Genomic DNA, 17,950 nt, shown 5'->3' with positions numbered 1-17,950 from the left:
CCCTAACAATGTATGTGAGCGGTGCGGAGTGGAAGCTGATCGGAGTAAGAGTGTGATTTTGAGGGAAGAGCGTTTTTTCGGAAAGTCAGAGTCAGACTGTTTCTCTCGCTCAAAGAGTGGTCTATCACGAGGATTACGTATGTGTTACGTCCTGTGATGTATTGTTGTATATACATGTTGCTGTGTTGTCTTTTTTGTTTCTTTCTCTTCCTGTGTTGTTCTCTCTCTCTCTCTTTCTCCTGTCTCCACTTTTCATAGGATTAGACCAGCCAGAATTAATCTCTACCTGTGATTGGTGTGGCCCTAGAGATAGGAGTTTAAAAGAGACAACCATATCTACAGTGGGAGCTCTGTTGAACTCACAGTTTCCTACTGTTTCAATTGCTGTTGTTAGACCCTGTTGTGCTAAGAGTGTTTGTTGTAGTGTGCTGTTGTTTGCTTGATTGCTTGCCTGTTGTTGTGACTGTTAAAAATAGCATTGTTGTTTGTGCTGTAAGTTGATCAACCTACTTTTTCTTTTGTACATATTTGTGTAAATATTGTAAATAGCTAATTCACCTGTGGGAAGCTGTAGGGGGTGGGTGCCATTTTCTTTTGTATATATCCTTTTTCTCTTGTTTAGTGTTTAATTTTATGTTGCGGCCTCACCCTAGACGGGCTCATAACAACTGACATTGGGAAATAATGCAATCATATCCTTATGCTGTAATTATAACAGCAGTGCATCATTAACATTTATAGTAGGCTATAGGCCAATACCCTGCCAGACATCAGCACATCCTTGTCCCCAAGCATTTATGATCAAAAGATTATGTTTCATTACAACACATTATACAGTGCATAATAACAGTTCAGATAAATAGAAAAATTATATTCATAGCATACTCCTAAATATTTAGGCCTATACTCTGAGTATCATATCAAACATTCAGAAATGGTTTCATTTGGAAACATTCACCCTTTCAGAAAATTACAATTCTTACTTTCTCATCTGAAATACATGCCTGTCTGCATTCCTCACCCAGAAAACAACAACTGATAATTTCTACGGATGCTTTTAACTCCACTGACTCCATCTATGACTCATGTGATATATTTCATGTTTTCAGAATAAATACTATAGTTTTGTGCGGGTGACAGAAAGACCAAAATTGCACATGTCAGCCAGTGACTATGTCTTGTGAGACACAAAGTTTTATTCCTGCAGGGGGCGCTTGATGCTGTGAAAACCGAATCCTCCGTGCACCTGCATTTAAATCTCAGATCATTTTATATGTCATTGCAGACATTTTACACTGAATAATTATTTTTACAGTAATAAAAACTGATAATTGCAAGGATTCACACCTGTGAATGGAAATCTGCAGCAGCAATATTTATAAAACTATTATAAAAATCCTCATCCTGTAATAATAAACGACTGTGATTGGCCCATAGCCACTACTGAGAAAAGTAACAGGTACCATGTGTCAGCACTGTCAATGTGATATTTTGCATTTACATCTCAGGAACTTTTATATCTTATTGGAGACATTTTTTACACTAGATACTATTTTTTAGTAATTGCAAGGATTCACACCTCTGAATGGAAATCCGCATTATCCATAAAAGCATTTTTTTTTTCAGTAATAATACACAACTGTGACTGGCCAATCCTGACCAGCACTGAGAAAAGTAACAGGTGCCACATGATACCATAGGCGTCCGTTAGTCTCGAGAGACAATGGAATTTCTGCGCCCATGCAGAGTATCCAGTTAGTTGTTACTGCAACGTCTGCTGTGGCTGTATAGTCCCACACGTGAGTGACAGACTCTGTTGCAGTGTCGACACCGGAAGGTTGTGTCAGCTCTCGGCTGGAGATGTTTTTCCTTTCGTTTTGCTCGTTTCTCCTCGGCGAGCTGCCGCAGCTTTTCTTCTCCAACTTTCAGTCCAGTGGTCAAGGAGTGTCTCCAACATGACCTGTCCTGGGCAAGTTCTTCCCAGCTATTGATGTCAATATCAAGAGCTTTGAGGTCTCTCTTGCATATATCTTTGAAGCAGAGATGGGGCCGACCTGTAGTCCTCTTGCCAGTGGCAAGTTCCTAATATAGGATGTCCTTTGGGATTCTTCCGTCATCCATGGCCTAGCCATCTGAGGTGACGCTGGCGGAGGAGAGTGACCATGCTTGGGGTTTTGGCGTGTTCCAGCACCTCGTTGTTGGTCACATGATCTTTCTAGGAGATCCCAAGTATGCGTTGGAGGCAGCGCATATGAAAGGCGCTCAGTCTTTTCTCTTGTGAAGAGTACAGGGTCCAGGTTTCACTGGCGTAGAGGAGAGTGCTTACCATGCAGACACGGCACACAGCAACTTTTGTGTTGATGGTCAGCATGCTGTTGTTCCACACTCTCTATGACAACCTGGCCAACCTGGCTCTTGTTGAGCTCTATATCGAGCGGTTGCTGGTGATCGTGGAGCCAAGGTAGGTGAACTGTTCCACAACCTTCAGTTTGTAGTAACTGATGATGATGATGGGTGGGTCCGTGTCTTGGGCCATCACATTTGTCTTTTTGAGGCTGATCGTTAGACCGAAGTCGTTGCAGGCCTTAGCAAAGCGATCAATTAGGCACTGTAATTCAGCCTCTGTGTGGGTGGCTATGGCGGCATCATCTGCAAACAGCATGTCCCTGATGACTGCTTCCCGTACTTTTCTCTTCGACTTCAGTCTGGCCAGATTGAATAGCCTTCCATCAGACCGGGTGTGCAGGTAGATCCCCTCTGTTGAGGTTCCAAAGGGGTGCCTCAGCAGACCTGCGAAGAAGATGCCGAAGAGTGTCGGAGCGAGAACACAGCCTTGTGTCTTGTCCAGTTCCGCCATGAGAGGGAGACTTTCGATGGCGTCTAGGGCATCTTCAGTGACGTGGTTCTGCCTGGAGTAAAGTTCGGAATAATATTCCACCCATCGCTCCATCTGCTTGCCCTTGTTCTGGATGGTCTCACCTATGGCAGACTTCAGTGATTCTGTGACCTTCTTTGTGGGGCCCATGGCTTTCTTGATGCCGTCATACATGCCCCTGATGTTTCCAGTATCGGCCGATAACTGGATGCTCTGACAGAGCTGGAGCCAGTAGTCGTTTGCGCACTGCCTTGCTAGCACTGTACTTTATTCCTGGCAGATCTGTGCGCCTGCAGAATCCTCTGGTTGGGGGAACACTTGTATTCCAGATGGGCACTGCGGCGTTCTTCTATGGCTGGAGTGAGTTTGGCGGAGTTAGCCTCAAACCAGTCATTGTTCTTGGTCTGCTTCTTTCCAAAGACCCGCATGGCCTTGCTGTGTATTGTCTCTCTGATGTGGTCCCATCTGTCTTTGGCACTACCACCAGGGGGATCAGAGTCCAGCACGTCGGAAAGAGCTTGGGTGAACTCTGCCTTCTTGTCTGGGTATGATGTCTTGCTCACATCGATGCGGGGTCTGCCCTCTGGCCTAGAGCAGTGGACCTTCTTTGGCTGTAGCCTGCCTTACAGCACACCAGTGAGTGATCAGTGTTGCAGTCAGCGCTGTGGAGGGTACGAGTAACGAGGATGCACTTCAAGGCGGTCCGCCTGGTGATGATCAGCTCATCAACTCAGAAAACACAGGGGAGACTTCCGTTTTTTTGTCTGATTATGACAGACTCACAGTCACGCAATTGCAAGATATCTCATACTAAATTATTTTCAGCATTGAATTTTTTTTTATATATACAGTATATATATATATATATATATATATATAAACAATAACAAGACACATGATTGGGGGGACAATTCACCCTCTTCACAGCATGTGGAAATTCTACGCCAATGTGTTAAATATTAATGAAATAATAATGAAGAAATAAAACCAAAGAAATAATGATGGCTTTGGTAATCTGTCATGTAGATTTACGAGCATCACGTGGCATGTGCACATTACAGAGACTGCTTATTTTTTAAACGTCATTTTTTAAAAAAAATTTTTTTTGATCATTTGAAAGAGTATTCTTTTCAATGATCAAAATATATCAATACAAATTATTTGCCTGATAAATATTAGTTTGTATGTGTTTTTCTCCCTAATGATTGTAAAGAGGTAAGCTTTTATTTCAGGCATATATGTATGCATGTATATTTAATAGCAAGGTGCACAATATGAAAAACACAGAGCGGATTTTGAGCGATTTCCAGAATGTTCTGAGCGGGGAAGAGAAATCCATTGCACTCACATACGCGCAGGACTGGGCTTGGACTGAGAGGGTTACTCATTATTATGAGATACTAAGACATAATTAGGAGGAAGTTTGCCAATAATATGAGATACTATCTCATAATAATGACTAAGTATATCATTATTATACAGAATCACATTTGTTAATCAACTGTGGCGGAAACCGGCTTCCATACTAATTAGATTGTTACCCAGAATGTGAGATTTATGCAAAAACCCACTAGAGGGAGCCACGGAACCCTTAAGAGTCGATGACTGTAACAAAATGTTCATAATGTGGAACAGATTCTCTTCGCTGCAGAGCTGTACTCTCTCAAGTAACCTGGTAATTTCTAGTTATGTTCAGCTATAAAATGTCCCATTTCCTGTAACAGTGTATATATGCACAGGATCTCTCTGTATTATGTTATGTATTAAAATAAGAAACAAACCCCTATGGAATAAATATAAAATGTAATAAAATGGACATTTTGAAATGTCTCAGTGCCTGATGGAGGGACCACTGTTTGTGTTTGTGTCAAGTAGCAAATGGGAAAATGGACAAAATAAATAAATAAACAAATAAATGAATAAATATAAATAGTGACAGTAAACTTAATTTAGGGTTGACAAAATCTTTGTTGATTCCATAGCCATGATACACTCTTGTGAAAGACAATTCATAACTATAAAACTGACCTGCAACACTGCTTAACACTATAAACTTTAGATATTTAATTTATGTCATTCATTCAAGGAAACGCTAACAGCTATGACAGATATTATGAGGCATTATAAACATCAATTCAAGCACATAACAGTAACTGCAGTGAAGTCTGACCTGTACAGAGTATGACCTTGACATAAACCAATAAGTGAAAACCTAGACATCAGGGTTGTGAGCAGTTTTACTTCGTATTCCAAACATCACCACTGAGTTGACCAGCGCCTGGCATATTTCCATGTTATGTGTGAATAGCAGGGCAACCCTTTGTCATTAAGGTTTAGTATGCAAATTGACTTTTGGAAAGCTGAGGATTCTGGAACAAAACTGCACACTGCATACAAGATTAGATTTCACAGCTTCCAGGTGATTTGCTCATAGGTAAATTGTAAACTTTCCAGAGACAATTGTCTGCATATATACTGTAGTTTTTAATAGGACTGGTCTATACTTATGCAATGTCTGTATTTTTAATTGTATTTATTTTTTATTTTATTTATTTTTTATCTGGATAATCACTGAGAATATTTCTTTTACTGACTTTACACATTTTTTTCCCAACAAAATTATGAATTTGTATGGTCTTATCTTTATAATGTAAAGTAAAAAGTAGTAATTGTAATATTTAAATAATGCTTATAATGCTTATATAAATCAATATCAGCATCAATTATTATAAGAATCATTTTAAATAATGCTTATAATATTCATAAATGGGCATATGCATGCAAGGGCTTAGTCTGTTTAATTACTTGTGTGATGGTGAATTGGGCCAGTGTGTTACTATTTTGTTATGGATGATGTAAAGCAGTTCCCAATCAAAGAGCACTGTGTTTAAAACATTAAACAATTAATTCCAAACATTTGGAATAATGTACAGATTTTGCTGATTTGGAAGGAAATTGGTACTTTAATTCACCAAAGTGGCAGTCAACCGATCACACTGTATAGTCAGGACATTACTGATGTAAAAAACAGCACCATCACTATTTGAAAAAAGTTATTTTTGATCAAATCTAGACAGGCCTCATTTCCAGCAGCCATCACTACAACACCTTATCGTTGAGTAATCATGCTAAATTGCTAATTTGGTATTAGAAAATCACTTGCCATTATATCAAACACAGTTGAAAGCTATTTGGCTGGTTAAATGAAGCTTAACATTGTCTTTGTTTTTGTTTTTGAGTTGCCACAGTATGCAATAGACTGGCATGCCTTAAGGTCAATAATGGCAAAAAAGAAACAGCTTTCTCTAGAAACTCATCAGTCAATCATTGTTTTGAGGAATGACGGCTATACAATGCTTGAAATTGGCAAAAAAAAAAAAAAAAAAAATTCATACAAAGTTGTACACTACAGTCTTCAAAGACAAAGGATAACTGGCTCTAACAAGGACAGAAAGAGATGTGGAAGGCCCAGATGTACAACTAAACAACAGGATTAGTACATCAAAGTCTCTAGTTTGAGAAATAGACGCCTCACATGTCCTCAGCTGACAGCTTCATTGAATTCAACATGCTTAACACCAGTTTCATGTACAACAGTAAAGAGAAGACTCAGGAGTGCAGGCCTTATGGGAAGAATTGCAAAGAAAAAGCCACTTTTGAAACAGAAAAACAAAAGGAAAAGGTTAGAGTGGGCAAAGAAACACAGACATTGGACAACAGATAATTGGAAAAGAGTGTTATGGATCTTAACCCCATTGAGCTTTTGTGGGATCAGCTAGACTGTAAGGTGCGTGAGAAGTGCCCGACAAGACAGCCACATCTATGGCAAGTGCTACAGGAAGTGTGGGGTGAAATGTCACCTGAGTATCTGGACAAACTGACAGCTAGAATACCAAGGATCTGCAAAGCTGTCATTGCAGCACATGGAGGATTTTTTGATGAGAACTATTTTTTTTTTATTTTTTTTTTTCAAATTGTAATAGTCACGTTTCACGTTATTACTGTCTTGCCTATATATTGTGATCAGTTGAATGCCACTTTGGTGAATAAAAGTACCAATTTCTTTCCATAAGAGCAAAATCTATACATTATTCCAAACTTTTGGACACCAGTGTACATTCTACTAAATAAAATGATATTAAATTTTAATATTGTTTTAACAATAAAAAATATCATTTGAATTGTACTTTTAAAATCATTATATTTAATAATTGTAATAATATTATTATTTATTTTAACTATTAATTTTAATATTAATAATATTTATTTTAACTATTAATTTAATTATTAATATTTTAACCATTCATTTTGCAATTTAAATTGCAATTGATTTAAATAATGTGGTTTAACAATAATATCCTTATTTATTTATTGTTACTATTATTCATAGATATTAATCACGTGGAATTATAGTAATGTTTAATTTGTGTGACGTTATTGAAGTGCTGCATGAATGCAGATGATCGCGCGTTTGAAGAACACCTGTTCAGCTGTAGCTAACCGGAGGCGCGCCCTATCCCGGATCACACTTCTCCACGAGCACAGGAGCGAGCGTGGGCAGCGGGTGCGCGCTCTGCCGAAACGGTCACAGACAGTCAGAGAGCGAAGAAAGGGAAGGGAGGATATTACTCACCTTCTACCGCATAACCCGAGAACTACTCAATGCACTGCGCGTGTGGGAGAATCAGTCTGCATCATATGTGGCCAATCCAGCAGCGACACGGGTAAGAGAGGAAATATTGTCACTAATACACTGTCACGTTTAATGCGAATTACACGCAACCGGTTGCAGAGGGGATAAAACCGGCGCACTGATGGAAAAGACTAGATTTGTGCTTTCTTTAATACGAGAGTTGCTTCAGTAAACACGAGTCGCGTAATCCTCGGTCATCCCGCGCGCTTCAGCCTCTCTGCGCATCTCTGAGGAATGCGGTCTTAGTTCTGCTGCTCTGCGCAAATGATGACAGTCTGTGTTTTATGAAGATCCGTGCAAAATCTCACGTAAATGCAGATAAATATGATCACAGCTTCATTTAAAGTCACGAGTTGTTAAATATAGCTCGGTACACTCGGGCTATGTGAGGTTGTCAAGTTAGTTGTTTTTTAGGCCGATGATGCTGCTGTATGTTGGGCAAGGATGCTGCACGGAGTGACACTGTCATCCTCCATTCAGTGCGTTTCTTGTGGCTTGACCTGTGTGGATATGGATAAAATAACTTTGACATATAGGGTTCTGATAGCAATTTGTGATATTTGCTCACTTCTTCATAGTCATCTATGAGCAACATACCTATTTACTTTAATGTGTTTCATGTTGGGTTTGAAACGGACAGGATGAAGTTAAGAAGGTGATGAAGGCCTTAATCGGGTCCTGCCAGAACTCTGTTACTTTGTCTGTCTGTCTGTCTGTCTGTCTCTCTTGGCTGTGAACAATCAGTTTAATTCCCTTTGATGTTTGACTCTGAAATACTATATGTGTTAACGGTGGGCCTGCAGAGAGAAGTTTTCCATTTTTAATCTTTGTCTGGAATTTGGGGAACCTCAGAGCAGCTGAATTAGCCCACTAACCGAACTCATTTTTTTTATTTTTTTTCCCATCGTGAATTAAAGATGCCAAGCTGCTTACATCAGATGATATCTGTGGCCATGTGACTTGGCCTGAGCCCATATTCCCACTGAGTTGGACCATGGTCTGAATGATCCATAGATGAACATGTCATCCCCCCATTCAGCAGTCTTTGTCATATTATGTTCCAAACATTCACACAGGTATTCCATAGAGCAGTCTCAGCAGTTAGTGGAAATTGATATGTATTGTCCAGTCGTAACTTTTGGAAACTTTTGGGGGGGTATTGTATGGCGCCTTGGGCGAAACCCACTTCAACATGCCCCCAAAGTTGTTGTTGGGGGTGTCTGTGTGGGTGCCTCGTGCCGCCACCCACCCCCCACAAGATGCCGCCCTGGGCAACTGCCCATGTCGCCCATGCCTAAATCCGCCACTGCTATTGTATTACAAAAAGTGAGAATGGGATGAAAGGTTGAATCAAGGTTTAGATCAGAACTGTCATTTACAAAATGCAATATGACAGTAATGCATGTGACAGCTCTGATTCATGAATATCGAAATGGTTGGTGGTACTGTCTGGATATTCTTTGTATATTGTAATTCAACTGCATCAAGCCCACTTTCACAATATCTATTCATTTCTAGTTCACCCTGTTAACTTGCAATGACTTCAACACACCACCAGATGTTGATATTCCACCCATTTACCTGCTTGCTATGATCACATTGTAGTAGTTTATCCACCAGGTAACTGTCAACATTTGTAGTTTAATATGAAATAATTTGAAGTTTAATAGGATAGTGTTTCATTGTACTGTACTCTATATTTTGTGTAGATGCCAGCTAAGAGATTTGGCCACAGCAAACACCCACAAAACCACATGCTTGTACCTGCATAGCCCCCTCATCACCTATAGAGGTGTTTTCTGCCATATGGCGAATTTGGAAGAAATCCTTATACTTGGCAACATGTTAATTATGGAGCAACCCTGTTGATATTCACACTGAGCCTGCAATTAAAACAGCATTAGAGAAACATGCTATTCTTTCTCAGCTATTTCTGCCAAAATATTTGTCAAGTTAAAGGGATAGTTTGGCAAAAAAAAAAAAAAAAAAAAAAAAAAAACATTGAAAAACCAATATTGATTGACCACTACTTTAAATATTGGCAGGAGGGGGGTGGGTGCATTGCTCTCAGTATCTATGCTGGTTACAGTCCTGCTTAAATATACTTGTCTGCAATGAAATAAGGTTGTGACATGACATAGATCAGCCTGACATACATCATTTCATTCCTTCCAACAGCATTCCCATCTTTCCCATCCTCCTTTACACAGATTCACCTACTATCAGGTTTCCCACACTGCAATTGGATGCTTCACCTTTTACTTATCTGGCTTTTGTTTCCAGAGGTGCTATTTTTAGCTATGAAACAGTAGCTTTCTCTAGAGAGGGCGGAGCAGTGTGAAAGAGTTTCAATCACAAAGAGGGCAAGAAAGAGAGAAAGTCCAAAACAGTGGGGTCAGTTGAACCATTTGGTTTTTATTTTAGATTAGTATGTTTTGGGAGACAGCTCCAGGGCCTTGTGCCTGTGTGCTTGAATGCAATGCTAATGGGAGATTGTTAAAGCCCCTAAAGTGCTCTTCATGTAGGTTCAGCTGAGTCAAGGTAAATGATAGATATGGATTGTAGGCTGGACTGAAACAAGAAGGACTGACTACTAGCTGCATCTTTATTGATTTTTTTTTTTTTGCCCTCCAGTACAAGAATAACTTTCTCATAGTGATTACTGAGGAGGCCTTGTTAGACCCATTAGATCCGGTAGATCTGGAATGTTTAACAGTAGTTGAAGCATAACACATCCATGGACTTTTTTTTATTGACAAAGATTTTAGGTTAAATGAAAACATAATTTATAGGAATGTAAAAGGGAAAGCTGCTATGACTGGCCACTATTTCTTTTTTTACCATAAACTTTTTGCCTTTCACTTGGTACTTTTTGATGGTCTTGTGGTGTGACAGTTTTCATTTTTAAAAGAACAATTGTTCCATGTAGTCTCTCAAATAATGAGGTATTTATTTATTTATTTTTTTGTCCAGATCTATTGTTATTCAAAAATGCATAATTCACAACAACAATTACCTGAATACACATTTTCAATTTCTGAGTTCAAAGTCCCTTTGATATATATTGATATTATATTATATTATATACTATTGATATATATATATATTTTTTTTTTCCTGGGGCTTGAAGTAAAAAATGCCATGTGGTGTAACCATTCAAAAATTAAAGTCTCATTTAAATCTAAAAATTCTTGAAAAAAGAAATGTTGACATGAGTGGTGCAGAATAATCTTTTATTAATATTTTTGTTAACACTTTAGAATAAGGTTCCATTTGTTAACATTAGATAACAACATTAGTTAATGTTATTTTCAACATATAGATATACATTTTTAAAATCAAAAGTTGTATATTTTAACTTTAGGTTATGCACTATGAAATAACATGAACTAATAATGAACAACTGTTTTTTTTTTAATTAACATTAACAAAGATTAATAAATGCTGTAAAATACGGTATATTGTTCAATGAGAAAACATCTTAATATTCTTTGACTCAAAAATTAATGATATTTTTAAAATAAAATATTTCTTACCTTGTGTTTTAATGTGTTTTTAAACTTTTTTGAGTTTAAGTTGTGTACACTCTCATGTATTCAGGATGCAAGGAAGGTATTTTATACCTTTTACTTGATGATTACACCACATTCCAGTTTTAAAGTAATTAAATACATTTTGTTTTGTAAAAAAAGAGATGCTATAAATGTTTTCAAAAATTTATGAAACCAAATTGGACACAAAGATTACATTTCTATGAACTTGACTGGTGTGATGTAATCTAGATTTTTCGAAAGATTTCACATTTTTATCACCTCGGACAACCTTATTTGTCAATGCACTCACCTCTCTTCAAAAGTATTTAATGTCAGCTACCCTTAAACAGAATTGAAGTAGCCTCATTGCAACCGATAGAAACAGTAATTGTTCTTGGCCTGTTTCTGTCACTGTCAGGGATACTTGGTTATTGTCATTATAGAGAACATGAAATAACTCATGCGTCTCAATCCATGACTCACAGCTGTTTGCTTATTGAGCCCTTCTTGTCTAATGCACTGAGCATTTAAGTGCTTCAGTGGCTAAAATGTCTGACAAGATGCTTAGAAGTGTAATTTTGTCCATATTTTTATTTGCAATAGCCACACCCTCGCCCTAAGTGCTGTTTCAGCTTCCCATGTTCTATTTGATCTATAGTAGCGCTCACCTCTGCCTTTCTAACAATGACCTGTTTAACTTTCATGACTGTTTTTGATGTGCAACGTCAATGCTTTGCACGTTGTAGTGCGCTATATATTTGCACCTTTATTCTAGTGAAATCCTACATTACTCTAATGGGAGACATCTGTTCATAGGATGGTTTAGAACGTTGAATATTTTGTAATACAGTCTTGCATAAAATGAAATAAAATGCGTTTAAGGTAAAGTAAGGAGATCTTATGGGTTGCTCTAATCAAGCACAGTCTGTACTATCTCTCTATGACTTTGAGTGGTGTGCACATGGTGCCCTCTACCCCTAGGGTGCCTACTGGCTCTGTGAAGCCAGCAGCCCTGCACCTGCACAGGCTTCTGAAGCACTAGGTCACACGTCTGCATCAGGGACAGAGTTCTCCCCAAGGAACTGATGTAATAGATTAAATGCATAAATTAAGCATGGAAAGAACAGAAACTATTGTCAGTGACAGTTTATGTGAATGAAAAGGAGAAGGATGAGACTAATGATGGAGTGGATGTGCGCATGTTATTGCCTTATGTGATGTAATCAGAGGATTTGTGTATGATGTGTCAGGGATTATGTTATATTCATGTATTTTGCAGAAGCTTTAAAAGCACCTTACATGCATTCAAGCAATACATTTAGCTTGTAAAGGAACCTGTGACCTTGGTGTTGCTAGTACAGTTCTCATCCAGTTGAGCTACAGGAGTTGCATTGAGTCGCAAGTGAAAATAAAAGAAGACTTGGTGCTGTCTCGTGTTTGTATGTGTGGTTTTGCTCTAACTTTGTAACTATTGGGATCACAGCGCTTCCAGTGTAACATATGTTGACATCAGGATTGATTCAGTTGACCTGTTTTTTAAATTGGCTGTATGGAGTTTTTTTTTTTTTTCTTTTTTTAAAGAAAGAATCATAAACATAGAAAGAATAATTGCAGCATCTTCTTTTCAAACCACTTTATGTTTTATATATATATAATTTATAAATATAAACTTCGGCCCCCAAAATGAGTTTGACACCCCTGGTTTAAAGGCAGAAATGTGAAGCTTCTAATTTTATTTTATTTATATTTTTTTTAAAGGAGAGATGAGTCAAAATACATTTATGTGATAATCAAGATTAGGCCACACATCCTGTCAATTGAGCTTAATTGAAATTGAATCCAGAATATTCCTTTAAATACAAGTGGAGTTAAATAAATAGTTCAAATGAACAGATTTTTGAAGTACAGAAAACGGATTTGTAAAGTATAATGAATTACACGAGAGAAGCCTCCAATTGTCTGCCATTGTGAGTTATTTTTAAATATGTACAGTGTGACGCTGTGGATGCTGCTTCTTTAAAAGGCCCACAGAAGTCAGTCAGATATTGTTCATTGTTAGCATTCCAACAATACACAGACATCAGAGAAATTATGTAATGCATGTGTTGACATAGGTGTTACATTGTAAATAAAAAACAGTGTTGATGATGTTGAAATAGGGTTGATCCCTTTAAAAGTTTTGTGTTTGATTTACAGTATTGTTTATTGCTGAAAGCAGGAAATATTTTAACAGAAGACTTCTTGTCTTTAAAGTGACCGTTCAGACCATATGGCTCTATTGAACTCTTTTGAGACTTGTTCTGTTGGCTGAAAGCCATGAGAAGTAATTGAATGACAGATGTTCGATGTCCCAAAGTCACAAAAAGCTGGAGATTGGATGGTACACATTAGCTGAAAATAGTAACCATTAACTAGCCTGTGAGAGCACTAGCAGGTATTTGTGAACCTTTGTTGAAAACATACATACAACATACTGTAGCAAAGCTGTGCTATGTGAGAGTTGACAATCTGTCAGTAAATTAGTGTACAATTAGACTAAAATTGGTTATTTCCATGTTGCTTTTATCATAAGAGAAATAAATATACATTTTAATCGAAAAGTTTTTTTTTTAATTTTATTTTATATTTGATAACAAAAACCTTCCCACATTAAATATCTTTATTTAAAACCATATGGCTAAATCATTATTTAAAAGATTACTTTCAGTTATGTAAGCCTAATAGAAAATCAATAACCCTCTGATCCAGTTAGTAATGGAGTCATCTGATATGACACATTCACATTTTGGGCTTGTGCAAGAGTGTGAAGTCTTCATTAGATCCTTGAATCCCTTGGGATCAAAGACAGCCAGCAAGGCATGAAATCTTTCCATCAAAACCTGGCCAGGCCAAAACACCTGTTGTCCCTAAACAAAGAAGAAAACTGTAAATAATTTGTCCCAGAGATAATGAAATAGAGTGCAACAGTCTGGTTTCGGAAGTGAAAATCCCATTTATTTGTCCCATAGGGAAATTGATAATTAACGATAAATTATAAAACATTAAAGACAGACCTAGTATGAGCTCCAAGGTTGTTAATCGATCGGTTCATGTTATTTTTAACGTATTTTTTTTTTTTAAATTGTGTTTAACAGTGTAATTTTTGGTAAAGAACTACACTACCCATGATCCTGAGGGGGGAATCCACCAATCAGGGAATCACGGCAAACAAACCGTGGCAAAAGTGCTCTGCAGTGACTGCCATGTCAGTTTTCTCACACTCTCAAACTACTTATATATTTGCATATATCTGAATATTTTGCAATAAGATTAAAATATATTGTTTCCATACTTATAATCAACAACCTAAAATCAACAACTGTATATATTTCCATTGTTTTTATTTTGATTACATCATTCACAATGCTTTGTGGGATTGTAGTCCTTTCCCTCATTAAAAACATCAAGTACACATTCTTATACCTTTGACTTTTTGTCAGATTTTCAAATACTTTTTTGCTTCAAATCAATTTTTGTAATATTGTGACTTACCTCAGAGGTGGTTGGTTTGGTTCATGGCTTACAACTCTTTTATGAAACTAGAAAAAATACTTCCGCAACCAAAATGACTGAAAAAGTGGGCGGGCACTGTTGCGCTCTATTGACCCACATACATTTTTAGCTAAATCAGTTCCCAAATGCATCAGTTAGACATATACGAATGCTCCTGTTGGAAAGCAGTAAATAACAAACCATTTTTATAGACTCTAATAGAATAGGGGTCAGGGTGTGAGGACAACAATAGAATGGCTACAAGAGGTCTTTGTTATTACTTCCAGGTACACACGATGTCGTTAGGCATGGCAAACCTCATGTAACCTATTATAGAACTGCCTGACAGCATAGAAATGGCCAATGTGTTCTTATTAGCGTGGTTTCAGATGGTGTGTAAAAAACTGACAGTAAAGTCACTTGGGACACATAGCTCTGGGAGATTATAGGTATGATTCTTCATTTATGTCAGTGGGCTTGTACAGCCACCATGCAATTACTGTGAGCTTGTGCTTTCTGTATCTCTGTAAGGCAGTCAGGCAAAGGGGTAAATTCATGAAACAAGATGATGTGAAAAAATGAAGACTCATTCCTCACAGGAAATATGAGCCTCAGGGCTGGAGGGGAGGGAGGTGTCAGAAAAGGAGACGAGAGGACTGTTTGTATCCTCATATGTCTTAACGTGTGTGTGTGTGTGCTTGTATCTGAGGATGGATGGTGGTTTTTAGGGGGTGGGATGCATGATGAGTATCATTTAACAGCTGACAGGGAGGAGCGTGACCGAGTCATTCAAAACAAAGAGAAAAAAGCGAGAAAAGGGTGAGAGACGAAAGTCTGTCACTGTGGTGATGCAAGTGTCTCCTTTCTCTTTGTCTCTCACTTGCTTTCTCTCCTTCATCCCTCATTTCTCCCGTTATAAGCAGATGGACAGTGGGGGCCGGGGTAAGGAGCTCCTTGGAGTCTGGCATGCTGTCCATTGTGGGATTTTGATATTTAAACTCACCCTCCTCTGCCCTCAGGGGACACCCAATTGTCTCTATTGTTCAGTAAAAAGTGGGCCAAGAAAGAGCGAAATAAAGAGGGGGATCATATTGACATAAAAAAGGAGGGAATGATTGGTAAAAAAAGAAGAAGAAAACAATCTTTGATTGACAGTTTATTTCTGGTTCGACCAGATTTGTACCGAAGTGTGTTTTGTGGAATGTGTTAAATTGGTGATGTGATGAACAGGATCGCAGAGAGAGGCATGGGAGGTGTTTGCAACAGGAATTTTTTGATGTCAGCGAATAATGGTAAGGAAGTGTGTGTGTGTGTATGTACGTTTCGGAATGGGGGATATTAGGAAACATATTAAAAATAACAAGCAACTAGATGAGCTTCCACTGCTAGATGAAGAAGAAAGAAAAATAAATCCAATTAAACCAGTTTTATGTAATAGCCACAGTATTGACGGCAAGTAAGATATTGATAAGCATTTCTGTGGGATTCTACCTCTTAGAACCTCACCTCGGTTCTCCATGAACAGACCGCATAGATGAATGGGAGAGAAAGAGAAAAATTTCCTGTGCCAGATGATTGCTGAGGGTTTTTAGGGAAAAACCAGCCAAATTGCACACACTCCCATCTGTACCTTACAAAGTGGTTGCAGAGAGAGAGAATGCAGGCTACACAAAGGAAAGCAGTCTAGTGTAGTATGCACTGCAAAGTGTCCAGCCTCTGACACAACAGCTCCTGCTAATTTGGCCTTTTAAATGAATGGCCCAAGAAATCTGCAAAACATAGCCTATAGTTATTATTTGTTTATTTCATTTAAACAGACTGTTGTCTTGAAGTATAAGTTTAATTGATATTATGATAAATCTGCCAAAATCTAAGGACAATGCATCTATGTGTATTTCCTCAGGGACTTTAACACTAAAACTTATAGTTCATACAAAGTAATTTTGTTTAACCATTGACCCACAACACTTACTTAGTTTACTGATTTTAACCACTAATAGTTATAAACATAAATAACTCATATTGGCATTATATTCATTCATTTTTTGTTATAGCACAATTTCATGTACAGCTACTTTGAAACAACGCCTGTTGTGAAAAGCCCTATACAAATACATTTGACTTGACTTGACAAAATGGAAAATTTTATCTTTATAATGAATCAGTGCTGCTTTACTGAATTTATATGAGCCTTGTGAGCTATTGAAGAATATTTTTGAACAATTGTTTATGTACATTTTTGCTTTTCATTTTTAATGAACTAGGGATTTGTTGCCATACACTCATTTAAACAGACTGCTCAGCCAGACTGCTCATAATTCAAAAGCATGTAACCTGCAGTGACATGAAATGAGCTAAATGAAAACAGGGAGTCTTTAATTATTCATTCACACATTTGATATATAATTTTTTTTTTTAGCCATTTGATTTGATTTAGCATACAGCAAATAGCAGCTTCCTGATTGTATTGTTATATTTGGGCTTTAAATAGCCAGACATTAATAAAATAGCAAACGGATATCATCAAAACATCTGTGAAAAAGTGAAAGCTACTTAAATGTCATTTCAGGGAATAATTCACCCAAAAATTTAAATTCTCTCATTATTTACCCACCCTCATACCATCCCAGATGTGTATGAATTTCTCTCTTCATAAAATAACTTTTAAACCACTATTAAAGTAATCCATTTAACTCATGCATTTTGTTCAAAAACTCTTGAGGACAAACAATTGCTTTGTGAATCGCAAAAGGCTGTGTTTAATAAATAAATATACAGTCTGCATGCGCAGCACGCTTCCCTGAACGAGCGCCACTCTGTTGACAGACACACATAAGCACGTGCATGGGCTTGTGATGCACTGCTCAGAGTGGCGTGCAATAAGTGGGCACTCCACACAAACTTTATCTCAGATGCAGAGGCACAAAAACCATACATGCAAGGTATGCAATGCATTGGGGCGCCATGTAGTGGCTCACTAAAGATGGTGCAATTGGGCTCCTCGACCCCTCCAACATCCACCCCCACTCAACGCTTAGAATGGATGACACTCCCCTCCCCCCCCCATTTTTTGGGGGCACAAAATTTTGTTTCGCATACCCGCTCGGAAATGTGTAGTTGCACCCCTGCTCAGATGTAGATGCTAAATTCAGTTCCTGGAGGGCCACAGTCCAGCAGAGTTTAGCTCCAACCTTAATTAAACACACCTGAAGCAGCTAATCAAGGTCTTCAGGAGTGCTTGAAGATTACAAGGAGGCATTTTAGAGCAGGGCTGGAACTAAACTCTGCAGGGCTGCGGCCCTCCAGGAACTGAGTTTG

At 37.9% G+C, this 17,950-nt stretch overlaps 1 protein-coding gene across 1 annotated transcript in view; it reads left to right on the top strand.

Moving 5' to 3' along the window:
* Window positions 1–7,471: 7,471 nt before the first annotated feature.
* The window catches only part of LOC127427947 (neurofascin-like), a 114,508-nt gene continuing 104,029 nt past the window's right edge, over window positions 7,472–17,950 (top strand). The window contains exon 1 of the mRNA XM_051675899.1: window positions 7,472–7,599. The gene's annotated coding sequence lies outside the window, so the exon portion shown is untranslated. The remainder of the gene's footprint in view (window positions 7,600–17,950) is intronic.

Source organism: Myxocyprinus asiaticus, chromosome 37, assembly GCF_019703515.2.
Source record: "Myxocyprinus asiaticus isolate MX2 ecotype Aquarium Trade chromosome 37, UBuf_Myxa_2, whole genome shotgun sequence".
In the NCBI taxonomy this organism is placed as follows: Eukaryota; Metazoa; Chordata; class Actinopteri; order Cypriniformes; family Catostomidae; genus Myxocyprinus; species Myxocyprinus asiaticus.
Note: the sequence above shows the minus strand (reverse complement) of the source record. Positions and strands in the feature narration are given on the sequence as shown.